Source organism: Crocuta crocuta, unplaced genomic scaffold (genome assembly GCF_008692635.1).
Source record: "Crocuta crocuta isolate KB4526 unplaced genomic scaffold, BGI_CrCroc_1.0 scaffold260, whole genome shotgun sequence".
In the NCBI taxonomy this organism is placed as follows: domain Eukaryota; kingdom Metazoa; phylum Chordata; class Mammalia; order Carnivora; family Hyaenidae; genus Crocuta; species Crocuta crocuta.
Genome location: NW_027527525.1, coordinates 2,300,260 through 2,323,153, shown reverse-complemented (window position 1 = coordinate 2,323,153; position 22,894 = coordinate 2,300,260). Strand labels below are relative to the sequence as shown.

General features: G+C 46.4%; 1 protein-coding gene and 1 long non-coding RNA gene across 2 annotated transcripts in view; one reads left to right on the top strand and one right to left on the bottom strand.

Annotated features, from left to right (window-relative positions):
* Positions 1-22,894, bottom strand: part of LRATD2 (LRAT domain containing 2) — a 37,542-nt gene that overhangs the window by 1,688 nt on the left and 12,960 nt on the right. The window contains 1 exon segment of the mRNA XM_077764166.1: positions 55-130. The gene's annotated coding sequence lies outside the window, so the exon portion shown is untranslated.
* LOC144231657 (uncharacterized) lies at positions 14,980-20,925 on the top strand. The gene is made up of 3 exons (XR_013335134.1): positions 14,980-15,129; positions 20,055-20,203; positions 20,777-20,925. It is a non-coding gene; the product is annotated as an uncharacterized LOC144231657 (long non-coding RNA).

Genomic DNA, 22,894 nt, shown 5'->3' with positions numbered 1-22,894 from the left:
TATTTTTCCCAGCCGATGGCTTTAGAAAGAACTTGGAAGGCATACGCCACCTACCAGTGCGGAGATGAGGCAGGAAATAGGAGTTTGGAGTTTGTTGTGCTTCCCCTCCGCCTCTTCTTTCCCACAGTACCTGGAGAGGGAGGAAAAGTCATTAGGGAGTCAACAGACGTTTGCTTTTTTTCTTTCCTAGAATGTATTTCTTGCCAGAGGTCACAGAAAAGAATGGTTTACTAGCACAGCTCAGTTTAGAGGTGTTCTTAGAACGAGTGCTGTGAAACTTCAGGGTAGGAAAAAAAAAGTTCACAGAAAGGGAACAGAATAAAACACAACGAAGACTAAGTTGCTGGCTTGCTTTCAAGCCCTGCGCTCCATTTATTAGATGTCCCTGGAAGTTAGCACAAAGTTGATTTCATAACCTCTTTGTTTCGAGTGTTACCAGGTCATCCGGTAGTGAGAGAAAGCATTCAGCCCTCCTTGTTTTTCTTGGGGGCCAGGGGACACAGGAATTGTGTAATCGTCCGTACATTAAAAACAAATTAGCAGAGGCCCCTCCTGGATGTATTTCCTACTTGCTGATTTACAGAAGGAAGTGACAGGAGAGGAGTATTGCCTATTAACCTGCTCTACAAGAGGGCACTTCCTCCCTCCATGCTGATTTTGCTTTTTGTTTCTTTGTGTATGCGTGTTTTGTGTTTTGTTTTATTTTGTACCTACGAGGCAGGTTACCAAAGTGTTCTTTGTCTTCTAAAAAAATAGTAGATGGGAGTGGTGGCGGGCCCTTGTTAATAGACAAGCTTAGACAGTCACTGGAACACCAGACTAATGCGTGGTGGAATTAAGAATGCAACTTAAGACCTCTTCTACCCTGTTTTCCATCACTGTTTCTTTTAACTAAATTTTTCCAGGTAACACTATTATTTATTCAGTGTGCATACCAACCAGTGGAAACAGGCATACACTAACACTACTGCGATCCTTTTTACTTTGAGAGAGAAAAAAAAAAATCAATCTACTTAGGTCCTTTTGAGCCCGAACAATCAATATTGGCGGGGCTGTGATGGAAGTTAGTCCTTCAGCAAGTCTAAAATCATAGTATAAGTTAGACCAAAAAGAGACTTCTGTGTGCATGCTGTGAAGATTAAATTTAAATATTTTCTGAACAGCCTGGGGCATGTGTTCTGAGGTGCTGCTGTTACCTGAAAGCTTTGTGTCACCACCATGTGAGCTCACGTAGGTACCCATTTTACAGGAAGGAGCTAGGCTTATAGAGGCAATGGTGAATCATCCCATGTTTATTAGGCTGGGAAACTTGTCTTATACACCACACGTTCATTTTACAAGTTTAACAGGCACCAGCAGTTGATAGGCCACTTGACCCTTAGCTGCTACTGGGTAGGTTGGCTGGGGATGGGAGAATCCGTAGAAGGACACGATAGTATGACAGTTTGCTGCCAGCACTCGGGGACAAAGATCTAATAATTAGGAAACCACACCTAGCTGTCTAGATGTCTGTCCCCTTGTCTTGAGGTGCTCTGTTCAGGTATCCGATAGTGGCTCAAAAACGTTTCTTCAACCAACCAACTATAAAGTCTCAGAGAAAACTTGCTCTGAGTCATTTTTATATCCCAAAGCGTGGAACTTAGTAAGTGTTCAATAAATGCCTGATAGATGCTTTGGTGGAATTCTTGGCCATCACTGCCTCCTGTGTAGCTTCTTCTGTTAATTCCTGTTTAGGGGCCCAAACTCCACCTGATCATCTTGGTCAGAGGTTATATAGGGCTCCCGAACATACCTTGCTCGTCTCCAATATCATTTAATTACTTTAAAGTAGCTGTCAGCAATCTGGACACTTGGGAAATCTCATGTTTACATTTCCAACTTCACCTGAAAAAGCTAACTATATGAGCCCATCAGGCCCACATTCCATGATAGCAACAAAGAGCTAGAACTAAGCGATGGTTGCTCTGGAGATGAGATGTAGTCTCCAATTGGTCCCATCCTGTCCTGCCTACCTCACCTACCTGGTCCTTGACTGGCCCAAGGAGTCTCTGTGTTGGCCATCTCTGCCATTCAAGTTCTATACTAAATATATATAAAATTCAGCAGCTGGTTATATGCCACCTGGTATTATTCTTTAATTCATGTATTTAAACTGTCTTTTCTAGAGAGAGCTTGACTCAAAACATATTTGTTGAAGACCTACTAGGTACCTACTTGTCTTATACACCACACATTCATTCTACAATTTCAACAGGCACCAAGCGAGGTTTTACAGATATTCATGTCCCCATGGAGCTCAGTGTAGCGGAGGAGACAGAGAAATAAGTAGACTTCTCAGAACAGTATGACATGTTCTGAAGGAAGAGGAAGTAGAGGCTACTGAGGATAAGTTCCAAGGCATGCGGATATAAAAATGAGTGTCAGAATGTCTGCCATCAAGGGTGTTGGAGTCGTGGGGGTGACGCAACTCTAGATTAATAATGACAATGACCAGTGAGCTCTTGATTCTATTATTCTATTAAGTTTAGGTAGGCTGGATGACTTCTCCCAACTGGCAAGTGGGACGATTTCACAGGTCCCCTTGACTTCAAGGCTTGTGCTCACGACCACTTTGTTTGAAGATTTGACAAATACTTGAGTTTCGCTGGTTTTACTGGGCACCAGAGATAAAACCCTGTAGACAAAGTCCTTTCTCTGATGGCATGTATACACTGATAGGGGGACACAGGTGGCAAGTTGGTCAATGAGTAAGAATTTCTGAGAGAGATAAGGACCATGAAGAAACTAAAATAGGGTAATGGGATTAACCATGGGTACAGAGAGGGTGTTGGGGTGGTGACCTATGATGGTCAAAGATGGACTCCTGAGGAAGGGGAACTTGAGCTGGACTTGGCATTCCCTCCACATTCCTAACCAAGGGGGCAAGGAATGGAGATGTTCAGGAAAAGGAAAGGAGCCAATGAGCGAGGGGGCAGGGTTGGGAGGTACTGTCAGAGAGGTGGGAGACTTTGAAGTTTGAAGGTCCTCACTCTGGCTGCCCTTGGAAAATGGACTGGAAAGGTATGGAAGGGAAGCATGTCCAGTAGAGGGGCCAGGCGGTGTGAGAGAAGGCACTCCGTGCTGATGGAGTCTGCCAAGCAAAGGATGAAGCCCTGTGAAGCCATCTTCCCAGAGAGCAGCCGCTCATTGAAGAAATGTTCATTGCGGGGTGCTTGGGTGACTCAGTCGGTTCAGCTCAGGTCATGATCTCACAGTTCGTGGGTTCAAGCCCCGCATGGGGCTCTGTGCTGACAGCTAGCTCAGAGCCTGGAGCCTGTCTTCGGATCCCATGTCTCCCTCTCTCTCTGACCCTCCCTTGCTCATGCTGTCTCTATCTCTCTCTCAAAAATAAATAAAACATTAAAAAATTAAAAAAAAAAAAAAGAAATGTTCATTGGATTTGGATTCTCAGCCACACGATAGCTTCATCCCCCCAGCCTGGCAGTGACCCAAAATGTCACATCCCACACACCTTCTTGGAGGAGGCACTCAATAAAAACAAGCTGCGCTGAAGGCCAGTTGGTCACTCTCGCAGTATCCCTGTCCAGAGCAGTGGGGAATCATCGAGAACTGATATGTCTACCTGACAAGGCATGGGCGCAGACTCTGCAGGCGTAGTGGTTTGAATGGCTCATTCCAAGAATGTACAGAGGAGGAGCATGAAGGCAGAATTATCTGATTAGGCAGATTGGAACTCTGCCTGTTCCCCAGGCTGGGCCCCAGGCTCACAGTGGCAGCAGATAGCGGAGTGAATTTGCCAGAAAACAGGTTCTTCCACACCTCTTTATTTGGGGAAACTCCCAGACTTACCTGCACCTGTTACCCACTGCTGCGGCTTTGTTGAGACTGTAAGAGGTGAGCGGTAGCAGAATGGAAACGGATGACCTGGGCTGGCGTCCCGTTTGCCAGGTACATGACCTTGGAGCCTCTCTTCTCCATTTGGCCTCCTTTCCCAGTCTCTGAAATGGGGCTGAGGCTACTCTTCGTCTTGTGAATCCTCTAGGGAGACCGCTTATGTGGAAGTACCTTGTAAATCCTGAAGACGTGTGGAGGTGCCAGGCATTATGCGCATATCGTGTAAGAGGCAGATGATGATTTTAATATGGGGAGAAAAAGAATAACCATTTGTTGTGGGAATGGACTTCCTAAATTTCCATACTAATCCTGTTTTTTCCATTTCCCAGATAAGCACTCAAAGGCCCCGGGATGTGAATCTTGCTGACTGTAAGTGAGAGAAGCTGGATTCAAATCCAGATCTGGCTGATTCCAAGTTTACTTTTCATGCTTCGTCAAGCTGCCTTAGTAACACCAGCATCTATGTTCATTCAGACATTGGATGGTGGGGGGGGGGCGGTGGGGGCACACTAGTATGTCCTCTGGATGTAGAGCGACCACTGTGTCCTGGTGTGCTGGGACTGTCCTGATATTAGCACTGAAAGTCCCATGTCCTAGGCAGACTGGGACAGTTGGCTGCCCTCCATGGGGGTCAAGGGCTTTCATGGGGTGTTGCCGGGGGTGGAGGAGGGATGGACGGGACCAAGGTGAGTCAGGTGTTTTATTCCAGACTCACTCCCACGGAGGGCCCCCATTTCCCGGTGAGGTTATATACACAGCAGCAACTGCATGAGCAGAGCCAGCCCATAAAAAAGATAACACATACTGTAACCTGCTTTTGTATTCATTCTTTTTTCTTTCTCCTTTTTTTTTTAATGGGCTGCTTCATAGGAGGTGAGGGCTGGGTCTCTCTCCCCTGGGAGCTGCTCTCCCTGCCCTCCTAGGCTGGCTGTCTTGGGCTTGAAAACCTGCAGAAGGAGTTTTGCACTTTAACTGAATTATTCCTTGACCTTCAGATTAAGGAAGGAATCAGAGAGGCCGCCGAGTGGCATCCTTTTCCTCGCCTCCTCCTATATTTTATTTGCTTCCCTTCCCCCTTCTCCTAGATAACCAGAGCAGGCTCTCTCTAGCAGGCTGGGCCACAGCTCGTCTGTCCTGGGGGTAGGGGTGAATACGAGATGCCCCGAGAAGAATTCTGGGGTGGCTACCCCCCCACCCCCAAACCATCAGCTCTCCAGGCATTCATCCTGTGGCTCAACGGAGAGGAAGCCTTTAATCCTTTTTCTAGAAGAGGGCTCACCAGTGGGAAAACACTGAGGCCTGTCCCTTCCAGATCCTTGCTGTTTTGGGAGGCCCCTGACAACGTCCTGTTGATGTTGAACCGGAGAGTTTGATTTGTGCTCAGGAGTCTGAGCTTGTAGCTGGGCTCCTGCAGAAGCCTCATGAAAGATGCATTTCACCAGGCGGTTCTAGGGGAGAGACTAGCTTAAATTACAGCTCTATAAATCCAAATATTGGCATATCTGCAAATCCAAATGTAGAGATTTAAAAAAAAAAAAAAAGCCTAAATTCTAAGAATCTTATTTTGCACTTCTTGTGCAAAACGGGGAGGATGAGGTATTTAGAGGAGGAGACCAGGCTGTCAATAATGAGAAAAGCTTTAGCACAGCAAACCCAAGCCCCTTTTCTTTCCTTGGGCATTCTTCATGCTTCCAGAGACATGAAGAAGAGATGGCATGAGAGAAGAAGACAGCATTTTTTCCGCACGGCTTTCTCCAGGACAGATTAGGGGGACCACCCACCCATCGTTTGGGGCATAAGGCTCAACAGATCTGGTTGGGCAATTTCTGTCTGCTTTCCCCAAGCCACTTCTAGGCTGGGGGTCTAGGGAACCCCATGGGACACTCACCCCACTATAATTTGTTCACAACCCAGCAGCCCCCAGCAATCCCAGGAGATTGAGCCAAACCAGATACTCCTTTGCCCCAAACCCTCCTGTGCCTCCCTGTCTCCCTTGGAAAAGGGCCAAAGTCCCTAAAATAGCCCCAGAAGCCCTGGCCTGCCTTCCCCATTACCTCTCTGGCACACCTTCACTCACCTCCAGACACCCTGGCCCCTTACTCTTCCTCTCCTGCGATGGGCATGCTTCTCTCTCACAGCCTTAACATTTGCTGTTCCTTCTGCCTGGAACATTTTCCCCCAGATATCTGCGTGGTGTGCTAAGTCTTAACTCAGACGAAAGCTACTTGGTAAGGCTTCCCTGGCAACTGTATTTAAAATTCCGGATGTCCTCCCATACATACCCCGTATTCTTTCCCGATCAATTTCTTTCTTTTTTTTTTTTAATGTTTTATTTATTTTTGAGAGAGAGAGAGAGACAGCGTGAGCAGGGGAGGGTCAGAGAGAGAGGGAGATACAGAATCTGAAGACAGACTCCAGGCTCTGAGCTGTCAGCACAGAGCCCGACGCGGGGCTCAAACCCTCTGACCGTGAGATCATGACCTGAGCTGAAGTCGGACACTTAACCAACTGAGCCACCCAGGTGTCCCATTTCCCGATCAATTTCTTGACCATTCAACTCATTTATCACCTTTTAGGATTCTATGTTAATTTCTCTATTAATTATTTTTTGTTTATTATCTCTCCTAATTAGAGTATAAGCTCTATGAAGTTAGGGATCCTTGTTTTGTTCACTGAGGTGTCACTAGCTTGTAGAAGTGTTTGACACACAGGAGGATTATTCTTAATTTAGAGATAAGTAAATACTCATATAATTTACTAAATGCCTACGGTGTACAGGCACTCTAGTAGACAGTTGAACTTCAGAGGGATTAAGAAGTTGAGCCCATGGGGCGCCTGGGTGGCTCAGTCGGTTAAACGTCCAACTTCAGCTCAGGTCATGATCTTGCAGTCATGATCTTGCGGAAGTGATCTCGCAGTTGGTGAGTTCGAGCCCTGCATTGGGCTCTTGCCAATGGTTTGGAGCCTGGAGCCTGCTTCGGATTCTGTGTCTCCCTCTCTCTCTCTCTTCCCCTCCCCTACTCATGCTCTGTCTCTCTCCCTATCAAAAATAAACATTTAAAAAAAAATAAATAATTTTAAAAAAGAAGTTGAGCCCAGGTAACACAGCTAAATTCACTAAGAAATTTCAGCTCTCTCCTACTCAACATGGTGGCCACTAGTCCTATGTGGCTATTGAGCACCGGAAACGTAACTGGTCTGAATTGAAATGGGTGGTAAATGTAAAATGCACACCAATTTTACACCATGATACAAAAGAGTAAAATATCTTACTATTTCTTTCCGAGTGATTACATGTTGAAATTGTAATATCTTAGATCTCCTGGGTAAAACAAAAGATATTTTTACAGAGCCAGGACACCAGCCATTAATATTACTGAGCATGTGCTATGCCCTGCCAACTAAGCAACCTTCTGAGAGGCATTTGGGGACTCATCTAAGACATGCTTAGAACGAATACAAATTGACCTAATAATTCTATTTATTTTTGTCCATCAGTAAGCTGAGAGGTGAGGGGCTGGCTTTATGCCTCTGACTGTGTGGGCTAAGTCCCTCCACTTTCCATGGGTTTTCAGAGTAGGGTTTCTGAGCCTTTGAGCTTGATGATTACATACACCTCAAATGATGGAAAATTCATGAAGGTGATAATAAACAAACAAGTAAGATAGTAGCAGCTAACATCTGTGAGGTGCTTACTACAAATAGCACCATTCTTTTATTTTTTTTATGTTTTTTTTTTTAAATTTATTTCTAGGAGAGAGAGAGAGAGACAGTGTGAGCAGGGGAGGGTCAGAGAGAGAGGGAGTCACAGACTGAAACAGGCTCCAGGCTCTGAGCTGGCAGTCAGCACAGAGCCCGACACGGGGCTTGAACCCACGAACCGCGAGATCATGACCTAAGCGAAAGTCGGTCGGTTAACCGACTAAGCCACCCAGGCGCCTCAAATAGCACCGTTCTAAGGCCCTCACCTGTGAGGTAGGCAATATTATCCTTAGCTTCAAGGATCTTGCCCATGGCAACACAGCTTAGAGTCAAGAGTCAGACATAAAATAGTACCACGGAGCAGGGGTAACCTCTAACTAGCAACCCAACAGGCCCAGATGGTAACCAATATGGCAGAGTTCCTTTGTCTTCATACTCCACATCCCCCTTGGTCCCACCTGTGGTGAAGAAGCCCTCACCTGTGACCTTTGCGTTCATTCATGAATCTGACTCTTTAAAAAAAAATTTTTTTTAATGTTTATTTTTGAGAGAGTCAGAGATACAGCATGAGTGGGGGAAGTGTGGAGAGAAAGGGAGACACAGAATCTGCAGCAGGCTCTAGTCTCTGAGCTTTCATCAAAGAACCCGAAGCGGGGCTCAAACCCACAAACCGCGAGATCATGACCTGAGCCGAAGTCGGACACTCAACTGACTGAGCCGCCCGGGCGCCCCTGAATCTGACTCTTCATCACCCTGCTGGCATCATGTCCTCCCCGTTGCCCAGCTGCCCACAATTTATGTCCCAGCCACATCAGTCCTTGGTTTCCAGTCCACACCAAGCTTGTGATTACCTCAGGCCTTGACATGTCCAATCTCTGGGCCTGGAATGTTCTAGAATTCCACTCTTCACAAAGCTAAATCCTTTGTCTTCTTTATGCGTCCGGTTAAGTCAAGTCCTTAGAGGGGGTTTTGCTAACTGGCTTATTACACACGTCACCCTGCCTCAGCTTGTTTCTTTCCAATAACACGTATTACAGTAGTGATTATATTTGTTTATTTCATCATTGTTCATGTCTCAAGGAACCTAGAGTGAACCCTCGTTGTCCAGTATAGTGTCCTACACACAGTAGATGCTTAAAAGTATGTGCTGAGTAAACACACCCTTCTTTGGATTAGCCTGATACTCTCATTTGGTGTGGCTCAGGAGAGCCAAAAAATGATTTTGAGTTTCAAGTGTGTGCTCAGTTCGTAAAGCCCAGGTGTGAAGTGGAACCAGAAGAAACGCATGGTGTAAATAAAATGGGTCAAGGGGAGAAATTGAAAAGAAAAGAAAGAAAGGAATACAATAGGGACCTATTAAGGAAAACAAATATCAAGAAAGGATTTTGCTAACACTCATCGCATTGAGGGGGTGACTGCCAGTTTAGTGGCTGGGATCTCAGACTAAACTGTGATCCCAGTAAACGCAGTGAATGCGCACCACGGCATGTGGCAGCCAGCCTCCGTGCCTACCAGTGCTGTTCCAGGAATCCATATTGAATGCCTACTGTATGCCATCCATCTTTCTCACTTGCTATGCGAAGGGACCAAAACCTAATCCTTGCCCTCTGCATGCTCATGGCTTCATCACACCCACTCGTTCAGGAGATATTCAGTAAACTTTTTTTTTAAGTAATGGATTAATGAATGCATAGAATTAAGCCTTTGTCTTAAGAGTCCTAAAAGCAGTTGGGGATGCCAGACCAAGGATATTTAGAGATTGAGCCCAAAGAGTAAGTTATATAAGCTTATATAGCTATGTTTACCTAGCGTTTGCAAATCGGAGAAGCTATAATCACTTCGTACATAGCTATCGCAGGGGAGGAAGCAACTAATTTTGCTCTACCTGTCTTAGGTTCATTGGCTGGGGTCCTCCAATTAGACTGGCAAATGACAGATTAACAAGAGGAAAACAAATAAAAGCTTATTAACGTGCGCTTCACGCATCTACACAGGAGTGCTTCTGTGATGAGTAGATCAAAAGGGTGGTTGGAATTTGGGCTTCTAGAACATCTTAGCAAAGTACGGTAATTTTGTAGAGAAGTGACATGACGAAGAAAAAGGACTTTGAGCTTCTAGGGAAAGCAAAACGTGGGGAGGCAAATATATGGGGAAACTAATGGTGAACTAATGAACATTTTCTCAGTGCCTTCTTATCTCCAGTGGCACAGGAAGTGGGGAAATGGGCACCTTAACAAGGGGGAATTTATGTTCTGTTTTCAGGCAGCCAGGTGGAGGGCAGAGAACGTCTCTTATATCTGCTTCTCAGTTGCCTTCGACTCAAATTAATCCTGGCGCCAAAGTGACATCTTCTGGGGTAGTGTATTACGCTACTCTTCACTATGAATCAGCAAAAAGATGAGGTCCTATCTCTGAGAGAGCAGGAGAATTCATTCTGTGCCAGGTACTGTGCTAATTTTGTAATCATTATCTGGTTAACCCTTCCCACAACCTCAGAGGGCAGGTTCTATTATGATTCTAATACCCGTTTTATAGCTGAGGAAAGTGAACCATCTAAAGTGACCCGTCCCTGTCCCTATCACAGAGCTGGCAAAGCAGCCAACCAACAGAATATAGACTGAGACAGGTCTGAATGCAAGCCTCCCTGGACAGGGGACCCCAATGCTCCAACCACTTATTTGTCCCACTGAGGACAACGACAGGAAGGAGCTTCTTGGTAAGGCAAAATGCAGCCATTCACTGTTTCTTTCTCCTCTTCTTCCTCCTCTAAGTGGGGCATGCTTTCCCCACAGCAGCTAGCGTAAGGTTTTCAGACTGGTCTCCTAGATCTAGCAAACCCATACTGATTTCAGTAATAGTCTGATAGAAGATGGCCCCTTGGGAAAAGGAACCTGAACTTTATCAGGATAGCCCAGGGAGAGGGAAAAAGAAACAACCTGGGGACCCTGACTAATTTGACAAATGAATGTATTACTGTGGGAGGGTCTGAATCATTAGAGCTTTGGGGACATGCCAACTATGATAAATAAATTGGGTTTCAGTGTACTGTACCGAATCGCTACATCCCTGTAGGCACTTCAACGCAGCGCCAGACCTGAGCATGAAGAAGTCTGCCATTTTGGTTGAAAAGATTCCCATTCCCACCTGGCAAATTTCCCTCACCTCGGGATTTACGCATTCCTGCCCAAACTGTCAGGGACTAGATCAACATCCAGTACCTCACTCAGCCCCTAGGGGCTCCTCCCTCCTGGGTCATTCTGTAAATGAGTTACTGGAAGTATATGACAGCCTTTAACTAGTAACACTCCACCTTGACCATCTCTAGTTAGCTGGATTTCTGCTTAACTGAAGGTTAAATAAAATCTGCCTTGTTTCCTTCCTTGTTACTGAAAATCTTTCTAAACTGTGTTAGTTCACCTACCTGCCTACGTTTCTGGAGTAGAATAAAAATAATTACATTTTTGCTTGATGATCGCACATCTTGCAGTGCCTCGGGGCACTATTCTTGCCTCGTGGTTAGGATTAAAATCTGACTGTAGTAGTAGACTTTTGTGAGAAATTGGGCACCAGCGATCCTAAGTTGAAAAGAACTTAATTTAATTTTATGGAGAGAAACGCGGCATCTTGCCTTCCCAGTGCCTAGCAGAGCATCAAGAGTATTTTTCTCCAAAATGCTGGAGTCACTGAATACCTGCTATGAATTTATTTCTTGCAGTCCCCCCTCCCCAATAATTGTATCTGCTCTTTATTGATTGCTAATGGTAGTTCTAGGTGTTGTGCTTAGCCCTGTGCATGCTTTACAGCATTTCACCCCATGTTGCCACACAGTGGGGGGCTTTATTCTACAGATGAGGTAAAGGAGCCTCAGAGAAGTTGAGTGACTTGGCATATGTTCTAAAACTACGAGCAAGGGACAAAACAGAATTCACATTACTTGAGGGGTTTTATTTATGGATGGCAGTCTTCTTCTGCATGAGGGGCTAGATATGGCAGAACTGCTCCAAAACCACAAGAAAATGGAACCAATCGGAAGCGAAATTGAGGTGGGGAAGACAGACACATCCCGTGGTCCTAGACTTCCCATAGACTGGGGGGTCAGTACAGTTTAGTAATCCCTGAGAAGGAATTTTCACATTATCTGTGGGGAAGGACCAGGCTGTTTGTTTTGTTTGCTTGCTGTGTTTGTAATTTCTTTTCTTTTCTTTTTTTTTTTTATTTCTAGGAGAGAGAGAGAGAGAGACAGCATGAGCAGGGGAGGGTCAGAGAGAGAGGGAGTCACAGACTGAAACAGGCTCCAGGCTCTGAGCTGGCAGTCAGCACAGAGCCCGACGCGGGGCTCGAACCCACGAACCGCGAGATCATGACCTAAGCGAAAGTCGGACGCATAACCGACTAAGCCACCCAGGCGCCCCTGTGTTTGTAATTTCTAACCCTTTGTGTGGGGTACCTTTGCAGAATAACATCGATATCAATGACTAGACAAATGCAGTAAAAATAATACCATGAGTACAAGCTCTTTTTTTTTTTTAATTTTTAGTGTTTTATTTCTGAGACAGAGAGAGAGACAGCGTGAGCGGGGAGGGTCAAAGAGAGAGGTAGGTACAGAATCTGAAACAGGCTCCAGGTTCTGAGCTGACAGTCAGCACAGAGCCCGACACGGGGCTCGAACCCACGAAATGTGAGATCATGACCTGAGCCGAAGTCGGATGCCTAACCGACTGAGCCACCCAGACGCCCCAAGCCCTAATGTTTAAAAAATAATTGTTATTAGATTTACAGAGATACAGGAATTGTCAAATGGTTGCAGAATTTCTAGTGGTTCGCTCCCAGTTTCTGTTCTTTCTCTGGAGACAGGGAACGTCCGGGGGACCCACATCTGGGGCTTCCATTCCCCTGTAGAGTGCTGATGGGATTTGGAGTGATGGGGGTCCGGAGCTGACGGCCAAGAAAGAATTCTTGAGATGTCATTGGTGCAAAGCAGGTGATTTTATTAGAGCACAGGGACAGGACCTATGGGCAGAAATACCCACACTGGTCATATACTATGGAGCTGGGGGAGGTAAAGACAAAAGAGAGCCCTCCCCCCCCAGCAGGACTTTCTTATGCTAAAGAAGACTCATAAGATATCCCAGACCTAGCTCTTGTCACACTAAGGTTGTTTTCCCCCTCGTCAGGCATTAACATCATGACGGTAGGGAGTTCCCGGAGAAATGTGACTGTATTTGCCTCAAGTATTTGTCAATGGGCTGCAGGTTAGAAAGAAATTTAATTTTGCCTGACACTTCCTTCTAGCCTCTGTTCCCCATATCGCTATGGAGGGGAGGGTGATGCTGGGGCTCCAAAATGGTGTCTATAGGTTTCTAGAGATTAGGCTATTGATAAGATTGTCTTTTTCTTGTAGTTTCCTAAGATATTTGGAAAGTGATAGAGACCCATGTCTTGCAAGACTGATCTCTATCAGTTACCCATTTGGGTTTTTTTTTTCCCCTTTCCTTTGTTCACGGGCAGCAGGAGTGCCTGAGGAAAATCATATATACCATACCTGGATGGGGGGGAGGGTGTTGTTAGCTTGTGCTATGCCCGCAGGTTCCTGTGCCCCCTCATCAGTGCTGGTTAGACTGCCCCTCCTCCGAGTGTGTGGTCTTTAACCTGGCAGTGTGGTCCTCACCTGGGAGCTGAGCTTGTTGGAAATGCAGGATCTCAGGCCCCCAGGCCCCCACTTCGTAGTCAACCTACTGAATCAGAACTTGCAGCTTAGCACAAGGTCACCAGGAGATTCTTGTGCACGTTAGTGTTTAGGAAGCAGGGTCTTAGAACATAGACTCTGAAGTCAGACCACCTGCTTTAATCAAGCTCTTACCTCTTACTTCTGTGTGACCCTGGGCATCTCACTTAACCTTTCTGTGCTTCAGTTCCCTAGTTTTAACAGTGCACCCCTCTCTGGGCTATAGTGAGCACTTGCAGGTAATAACACCTGAATGGTTAAAGCCAGATGACTTAAGCCCTGTGGAGCTCTGCATTGTAAGATAATGGCTCTGGAGCTATTGTTACTGTTAATGATTAAAAAACATTTTTTTTTTCTAAGCCAGCCTATTGTCTTTGAGGCCTACGCATCCAGGCCAAGGTGGTTTGCTTTGACGGTTGATAAGGGAGTATCCGGCAAGCAGAGGGCAAAGCCCAAGCTAGCACTGCCCCTCCCACCCCCAAGGGTGAAATATATGTGATATTTGTTAGGCGCTCCAGGCTGCCTAGGAACAAAGAGAAAATGAATGGTTAAACTGACAGGAGTCTCCTTCAGTTTATGAATAACTTAGTAAACTGCAGGAAAAAGGCAATCTTATCCCAAGCCCAATCTCCAGAAACCTATAGACTCCGTTTCCTGGAACCCCAATATCACCCTCATCAAGATGTGAGGGGGGTTAAGTACTTGCCATGGCGATGTGGGGAACAAAGGCAAATGGAACCTTAAATTGCCTTACTGCCTACAGCTCACTGACAAGTCCTTGAAGCCTGGAGAGTGACCTTCCTCTAGAAGCTCATGCCTCAATGATGACACTTTGCTGGGGGCAAGAGGGACTCTTGGATTAACATTATCCTGACCTCCCAGGATCCTGGGAGTCTCCTTAAACACATAAAAATTCCTTTGCAAACCTCCTTTATCTTTAACTCCCGAGTATATACTGGCAATTATTCTCCAGCCCAGCATATGGCCCCTGATATACATCTGAAGGGTCTCATGACTGAGGTTTTACTCAACAGTAATAAATGACGTTTTCCTAACAACAGCAAGCTCCTCAAGGTCCTGGAAACCTTGATTCCAAAATTCCTTAGAGACTTATGCTGTCCCTAACCCCCGCCAAACCTGAAGGCATATAATCAGTCCTCTTCACAACCTCAGTGCAGCTCTTTCTGTCCATGGGTCCTGTCCCCATGCTTTAATAAAACCACCTTTTGAACCACAGCCGTCTTCAAGGATTCTTTCTTGGCCATCGCCTCTGAACCCCACCATCACCCCAAAACCCCATCAACGGTCGCATTACCTTTTAGCTGTACAGAGGGTTCCCCTTCCCCTATTTGATCCACGTTATTTAAATGGCCGCTGAGGTCATTTAAAACCCACTGGGGTTTCACCCTACTCAGGACCATCTGTTCATACTAACCCCTGTACTGAACAAGTAAGACCGCAAGGGGCCCCGCAAACTGGGAAATTCGGGTTTCCCAGGATGCTGAGGGCAGATCTCACTGTGGTTTGGTGGGACTCTCTGGCTCATGGAGCCCAGGCAGTTCAGCCGGGAGAGAGGAGCCACACTCTGCTCTGGGTGGTGGAGTTTCAGAGTCATGGCTGAATTGCCTTCTTTTCTTCTGTTATCTCTGCAGATGACCCCCAGCGTGTCCGGTGATGAGACTACTGTTCCTGTGAGCCGGGGCCAGGAAAAGGCAGTAGACAAAGGGAACAGTCAGTCAAGTAGGGTTTGCTGGAGATTTACGTGGAAACCTCCGCACAGACGCAGGGCTGCTGGATTTATGAGGAGGGTGAGATGATTTGTTCTTGTGCGCTAAGATAAGGGTAAACAAATTTCATGCTGCGATGTAAGCCCCTATCCGCAGAAGTCAGGAAAGATTCCCTGCCCTGTTGCCGAATCGTGTGCTTGACAAATTATCCTCAGGGGAGATTTCTCTGGAGACTTCATCTAGCGGTCACTCGAGGGCCTGAGTATGATAGGTGGAAAGATGAGCCTGGGTGCAGAGGAGGGAGACGCTTGTGTTCCGGCGCGTCTGGAAGCCCAGAAATGAAAGTGGCCACAGCGCTGGGGTGGCATTGGGTAGCTCCGTGGGATCCGTGGGCAGGATTGAGGAGATATGCCTGGAAATGTGTGCTCCTGTTTTACCGAGTGCTTAGCCTTGGTCCAGCAGTCACGGGCACCTTGGGTCTGCTCTGTATACTGTCAACGGCAGGTAAGTAAGTGTGGCTAGTTGCTCATCACCCCTCTGCAGAAGGAAGCCTTGGCTGTCTCTGCCACCCCTTCTGCTTCTGCCTCTTTTTTTTTTTTTTTAATTTTTTAACGTTTATTTGTGAGAGACGAGAGTGTGAGTGGGGGAGGGGCAGAGAGAGAGGGAGAGAGAATCTGAAACAGGCTCCAGGCTCTGAGCTGTCAGCACAGAGCCTGATATGGGGCTCGAACCCCCTAACCGCGAAATCATGACCTGAGCCCAAGTCAGACGCTCAACCAACTGAGCTACCCAGGCGCCCCTTTATTTTTGAGAGAGAGAGAGAGAGAGAGAGTGTGTGTGCATGCACAAGTGGGACAGAGGGGGAAAGAGAATCTCGAGCAGGCTCCACGCCCAGCATGGAGCCCAACGTGGGGCTCCATCTCATGACCGTGAGATCTCACCTGAGCTGAAATCAAGAGTCTGACACTTACCTGATTGAGCTACCCAAGCGCCCCATTTTTCTGTTTGTTTTTGAACCTCTTTAAAAAATACTGGAGTGCAACTTAAAATTTGGAAAGTCTGTTATTCTATAGGATACATTATTTGGTGTTTTGCCTGTATTTGTTTTATACTCTTAATCATTCTATCTGTAATTATTATTCTCCCCTTTGCATATATTCAAACTGAGGCTCCAGAACCAAGAAAACACAGCTCTTGTGTCGCGAAGCCCAAGCTGATCCCAGAGTCCTGATCCAGGATGTATTGTTATCCATGTGCCTTTGGGCATTTCTCTGGGCCTAGGCCTGGGTCTCATTTTCCCCATGTGTCAAATATGGGGAGAGACGGGTTAAGGTCCCATCCGCTGCTTGTCAGTGGCGTCAGAAGTGTAGAAGGAGGAAGTGCGCAGTCAGGCAGACTGGGTTTTAAGGCTTGAACAACGTCACGTGTGAGTCCCCAGGAAACTGGATGTTGCTACACGGCCTTGGGTGTGAGAAAAGTGAACAGGGTGCCAGTCAGTAGTGCAGGGCCTTCAAGAGGCAATTCATCCCAGAGCCTGGAAGTCCAGTCTGCAACAGATGAGTGACCAGACTGGTGTCATTGAGAACGTTGATCCCAAAAGATGGCGTGGTCATGTCTGTGTGTTTGCACACTCATGCACACATGGATACGATCATCAAGAGAGTGTGTGTAGCCAGAGACCCAAGAGACATAGGCTCAGATTCTTTTATGTTGCAGATGGTATCATCCACATTCTCTGGCTTCCTCAGACAGGACTTTGAAGATTATGAAGGTCTCCTATTAATTAGTCTTCCTTTGCCCATGCTTTTCCATATTCTTGGTGCAGGTAGTGCATGTCACATGTTCCTTTTTCTGGAAAACAAATAGAGTAATATATATGTGTGTACATATATATGTATATATATACATACATATACATATCACTATGTTTATTGTTTTTGTCCCATGATTTTTTCCATATGTAGACTATTCTGAAAGTTCATCCACAAAGCTGGTAAGCATAGTTGCCTCTGGGTAGGGAATCTACCCAGAGGTACGAAAGAGAATAATTTTGCATAACATCCTCTTTTATATTTCTTGAATCTTTTCATCATGGATATGGATTCCTTATTTAAAACAGTAAACTTAAAGAAAAAGTAAATTAAACAAACAAACAAACATGGTCAAGTGTCTATCTTACACTTGGCTGTTTCTGAATTGGTTCCTCTGAGCAGATGATTGCTTTTGAATGTGGATTAACTCTCAAGGTATTTATGATACAGTTAAGGGCTGTTTAGGGCTCATCAGAAAGAGGTAGACTGAAGGCAGGGCCGTGGACGTGAGGAGGATGGAAATGCCCGAGAGAGGGGGCTGCTCCTCCAACCTCAGCCAGGGAAGGCCTGGCCACTGGGGCCTGATGGGTACCGGTAATGCCCGCACATTGGTTAACAAATGAGGTGGACTCTTCGTCTTGGCTGACAAGGGAGTATTTAGGCATTTTGGGAGATCTGAACCGGACTTAGGGAACTTCTTTTTTAGTTTTGAAAGTAATTCGGCTGCATGTACCGAACCTTTGTTGCTGGACTGACCTGTGGCCACAGAACTGAGGTGCAGACTTTAAATGCAGAGCTAGCTGACTTTCTTTAACTCCTGCCCTGGGCCGGATGGTGTAGGCATCCTGCAGCTCTTAAACAATCCTAACAAGTAGTGTTCCGTTTTACCTGTGAATAAACTTACGACCACAAGAAGTCAGAGGTTAATCAACTGGCCCCGGATGTCACAGCTAGTATGGCAGAGTCACAATATGACACCAGATTCTCTTCGATTCCAAACCCTAGGCTTTACCCAACACTGTCTAAGGAAAAGAAACTCGGGGCGGGGGTGGGGCCCTGGGTGGCTCAGTCAGTTGAGCGTCTGACTTGGGTTCAGGTCATGATCTTGTATGGGTTCGGGCCCTGCATTAGTTTCTGTGCTGACAGCTCAGAGCCTGGATCCTGCTTTGGATTCTGTATCCCTCTCCCTCTGCCCCTCCCCACTCATGCTCCATTTCTCTCTCTCTCTCAAAAAGTATATAAACACTAAGATAAATTAAAAGAAAAAAAGAAAAGGAATGGAGCTCAGGTTGTTGTCTTATTATATGGCAAATATTTATCATAAGGTCGTGGCCCTCAACCCTGCCTACATCACAGTCACCTGCAGGGGTGACTAGCCCCATCCCTGAGCTTTGGGTTCCATAGGTTTGGGGTCAGGCCTGGGAATCTGCAGCTCTAACAAGCTCTCAGGTGATGCTGATGCTTCTGTTTGCTGATTCTTCTGTGAGAACCACTGTCGTAAAGAGATGAGAGTAGGGGGCTCATAAAGCTTAATTGGTGAGTTGAGGATCAAACGTGATAGGAACAAGGCAATTTCATGCTGTTTATGTTTCTTGTAATTATTTGTGTTTTTCTTTGGGTTTTAATAAAGTGCTTTCTGAAAATATTTACCTATATTGCCTGTTTTAAGGTGAAAGAGGGAAATGGCTGTGTTGGTACATGAGCCAGAGAGAAGAGGGAGCAATGTACCTTACAGTATCTGGAGGGACGACCACGGACTCCCTGGGGGAAAGACCAGGTCACTGAGCAGGACTCTTCAGGTCACAAGTGATAGAAATCTAACTCCTTTCTCTTACAGTTGGACTTGGCTGTGTAAAATAGCAGCTCACTTCAAACAGTGTCTTGAAACCAATTTTCTGTTTTTCTGGTACGACAACAATTCTGGAGGCTAGATGGTCACTGGCATTGCTTTAGCAGCTCAGCAATATCAGGTCTGGTATCTTGGTGATTCTTTTTTTTTCTTCCTTTTTAAAAACAAACAAACAAACAAACAAACAAACAAACAAACAAACAAACGCTTGGTCTTAAAAGAGCTGCTTTGGCTCCAGTCATCACATCTATATTCTAGTAAGGAAGGCGGAAAGTAGAAGGGATATGGTCTACCTCCTCAACTGGTATATCACTCTTGAAGGCTTCAACTGTGTCACATAACCACTTTGGGCTGCAAGGGACACGGACAGAGTATTCTGAGGCGACACATTGCTTCCCCTATACAAAATCAATTTTTCAGACGAGGAGGAATGATGGGATATGAAGAATGCACTGAACAATCTTTCACAGATTTGGGAAAAATGGGGAAGACAGTAGCTTTAGGAGAAAGGCAAAAATGGGCAGCTGCAAAAAAGTTATGGGATTATTGCTGAATAATAAGCCACTCCAAAAATTGGTGTCCTTTAAAGTTTACGTTTAAATAAGCATCTATTTGTTTGTCGATCTATAGATTGGCAGCTCGTCTGGGAGACTCACCTGGGCTCCGTATGGTGTCTGCTGGGTTTAGTGTTGCATCTGTGACCTTCGCCAGATGGCTGGCGTAGCTGGGAGCTTTGAGACACCTGGGATCTTTTTTCTATGTGGTTTCTGGTCCTGCTGTCACCTTCTTCACATGGTGGCAGGAAGGTCCCAGAGAGTCACAGGTTATTTATTGTTAAGCAACACACCACTCTAAAACAGGGAGAAATAAACAATCGCCCTTTCATTTGCTCACAACTCTGTCCCATCATTTCGGTCTGGGCTCAACTTGCTGCCTCTTCTGCTGGTCTCTGGAATCCCTCGTGTGACGAAACTGGGGCCAGGTGATCTGGGACGGTCTTCCTTTTATGTCCAGCAAATGGTGCTGTCTGTCGGCTGAGCCACTTGTCTCTAGTAGGCTGGGCTTCTTTTCATGCTAAGCTCTAAAAGCAGCAAGGGAGACAGTAGGTCCCAACATGTAAGTGCTTTCCAAGCCTCTACTGTATCACACTTGCTGGTGTCCTACCAGCCTCGGCCAGTCCAATGGCCAAGACGCGAATCAGCGTGGGAGGGGTCTATGCGGGCTGTGTGTACGAGGAGCCGAGGTTTAAGTCTCCCGCGTGTACCTTGAACCGAGGACTTGGAGGCCCACAGGGCTCTCCCCATCACGTCTTTGCTTTTCTCTACATGTCTTCTTCATCCCTGTAGACACAAGCCTTCCGCTGAGCCTGAAGCCACACCTGACCCTCAGCTCCAGGAACCACTTTGCTCAATTTTCCAGCAAAGGGAAGTGGGGCTTTCCCGCTTCAATGCCATTCTGAATGCCACTGGGAAGGACTCCGATGGATCTGCTTTCGGTAAAATGCCCTTCCTGTGGCGAAGCAATGAGGGTACCATCTCTGGCAGCTCCCGCTAGAAGGCATATTTGGACAGGGGTTGCCGACAGACGGATCTCAGAGACGCGACCCTAGAAACAAAGGGGTGTCTCCTCCGGGATAATGGAGATCTACTGTCCAGAAAAGACGACTATACGCCCATAGACACTCACAGGGGCCATGTGAACAGAAAACCTCACGGACTCTTTTGTGGATATTTTGTGTTTGTTTTGTTAGTTGGTCAGGAGGGAGAACTGATTTTAACAAACACAGTGTCGATCGTTTTCCAAAACACTACACCAATCTACAAACTTCCCATATCTTTGAAAAAATGCACACGAACACCCACTGCTGGCCCCAGTGGGAAGGTTCTTTACTGGGTGTTCTTTGTGGCAAATATACGATAGCAGTGACTTGGCCTTGTCACTCACCCACCCCTGACGTTGTGCGGGGATAACAGAACACGCAAGAGCAAAAGAAGAAAGACCTGAGTCCTTAACCAGCACACTGGTCCTATCAGTGAAGATCTACTTTCTCCCCCTCCAATCCCATTAGGAATTTAAGAGTATGCTGAGGACGTTTCGCATTATGATCGGTGAGTGTATGGGCATGAAAACTGCTGGGATTGCCTCTGCTTTGCATGGCCACTGACGGGGAACTTTCCAGGTGAGTGTCATGGAGGGGCCCCAGCTGGAGTGGAGTGTGAGGGCCCACTCTTGCCTTTTTAATTGGAGTGAGGGACAGGAAAGAAAAGCAACCACTGAGGGTGGTTGGAGCATAGGAATGCTGGCCTTTGGGGAATGGGATCCAGTTTCCACAAATAGCAGAGATTCCTGAAAGGCTTTGTGGCAGGCTCTGCGGGGTAGCCATAGACCTGCTGTGTCACATGCTTCACTGCTGCAGGACCCCGTGAGCCTGCTCTCCCCTTCCCGGGGGCCTTAGCGGGTGCAGCTCATTTCAGAAACTCCCAGACACAACCACCACTCAGAAGCACTCCATTAATTGGTGGATCTGGCCCCTAACGGTCTTGGTACCCTGCGGCATTTCACAGCCTCCCCTTCTGCCCAGCGAACCTTTGCTAGTAATTGTGGGGTCACCACTTCTAGTTAACGGGTTCTGGTTTGCCTTCAAGGGGCTGCTGAATTCAAATCTCGACTCTGTGTTAGCAGTGAGGGTGTGTTTGTAAGTAGGACTGCTGAGGAGTCTTGGCTGTGACTTTGGAACCTGAAAACAGGCTGGCTTCACATACAGCCGGCTGAAAATCCACGTTTCCTCTCACCACTCTCTTCCGTGGTCCCCCATACCCACGGGGCCTGGGGAGACCTGTCTGGGAGACGCCTGGGCCCACACTGGGATTTCTCAGCTGATGAAACAGAAAAGCCAAGATGAGAAGAATGACATTCCAATCAGGCAAATCGTGCTATGGTCCATGAGAAGCCACAAGGAGAGCCGTGTGCCTTTCTAAAATGGCACTTTGTTGGGGCGCCTGGGCGGCTTAGTCGGTTAAGCGTCTGACTTTGGCTCAGGTCATGATCTCATGGTTCGTGGGTTCGAGCCCTGCGTCGGGCTCTGTGCTGACAGCCAGCTCAGAACTTGGAGCCTGCTTTAGATTCTGTATCTCCCTCTCTCTCTGACCCTCCCCTGCTCACACTGTCTCTCTCTCTCTCTCTCTCTCTCATAAATGAATAAAAACATTAAATAAATGAATAAAATGGCACTGTGGACCCGAGGTGGTTTTCAAGGTTGGGCTATGGAGCAAGGAACCAGTTCAGACTATTTAGGGTGCGCTTGTGGTGCTGGGGGTGGGGAAGGCGGCTGGGGGGCAGGCACAGCCAGGGAAGAGTTCACGTAACCACCTATTCCAATGGGGATTTTTCCATAGTGGTATCTCAGGGACCCGCAAGGGGGAGAGTAAGATCTGTGACGTGCTTGTGGGTAGAATCTGGGCAGGATTGCACTCCTACTTCAGCCAGGGTCCACCCGTTCTTATATTTTATATACTGAGTGACCAGCTAGGATGCAGATTTTTAAAAATTAGTCGACTTTTTAGAGCAGTTTAGATTTACGGGAACATAGCAGAAATTAGAGTTCCCAAAATCCCTTTCCTCTCTACTCTCCAGTTTCCTCTCTTATTAACATCTTGCCTTAGTGTGGTACATTGGCTATAATTGATGAACTAATACTGATACATTATTATTAGAGTCCATAGTTTAAGTTAGGGTTCACTCATCACTGTACATTCTAGGAGTTTTGACGAATTCATGACGTCATGTATCCACATTATAGTGTCACAGAGAATAGTTTCACTGTCCTACAAGTGTCCTGTGCTCCATCTATTCAGCCCTCCCTGAACTCCTGGAAACCACGGCTTTTTACTGTCCCCATAGTGTTCCCTGTGTCCTATCATTGCAACCATACAACATGTAGACTTTTCAGACTGGCTTCTTTTACTTCGTGCCATGCACTTAACTTTCCTCTATGTTTTGTCGTGGCTTGATAGCTCATTTCTTATTATCCCTGAATAATACTCCATTGAAAGGATATACTACAGTTTGTTGGGTGCAGACTTTAAAAGAGGTCTTCTACAGAAAGCACGTTTAAAAACCACTGGTTTAGAACACAACAACAACAACAACACTGGTTTAGAGTTAATGGCTTCTTTTATGAGGCAGC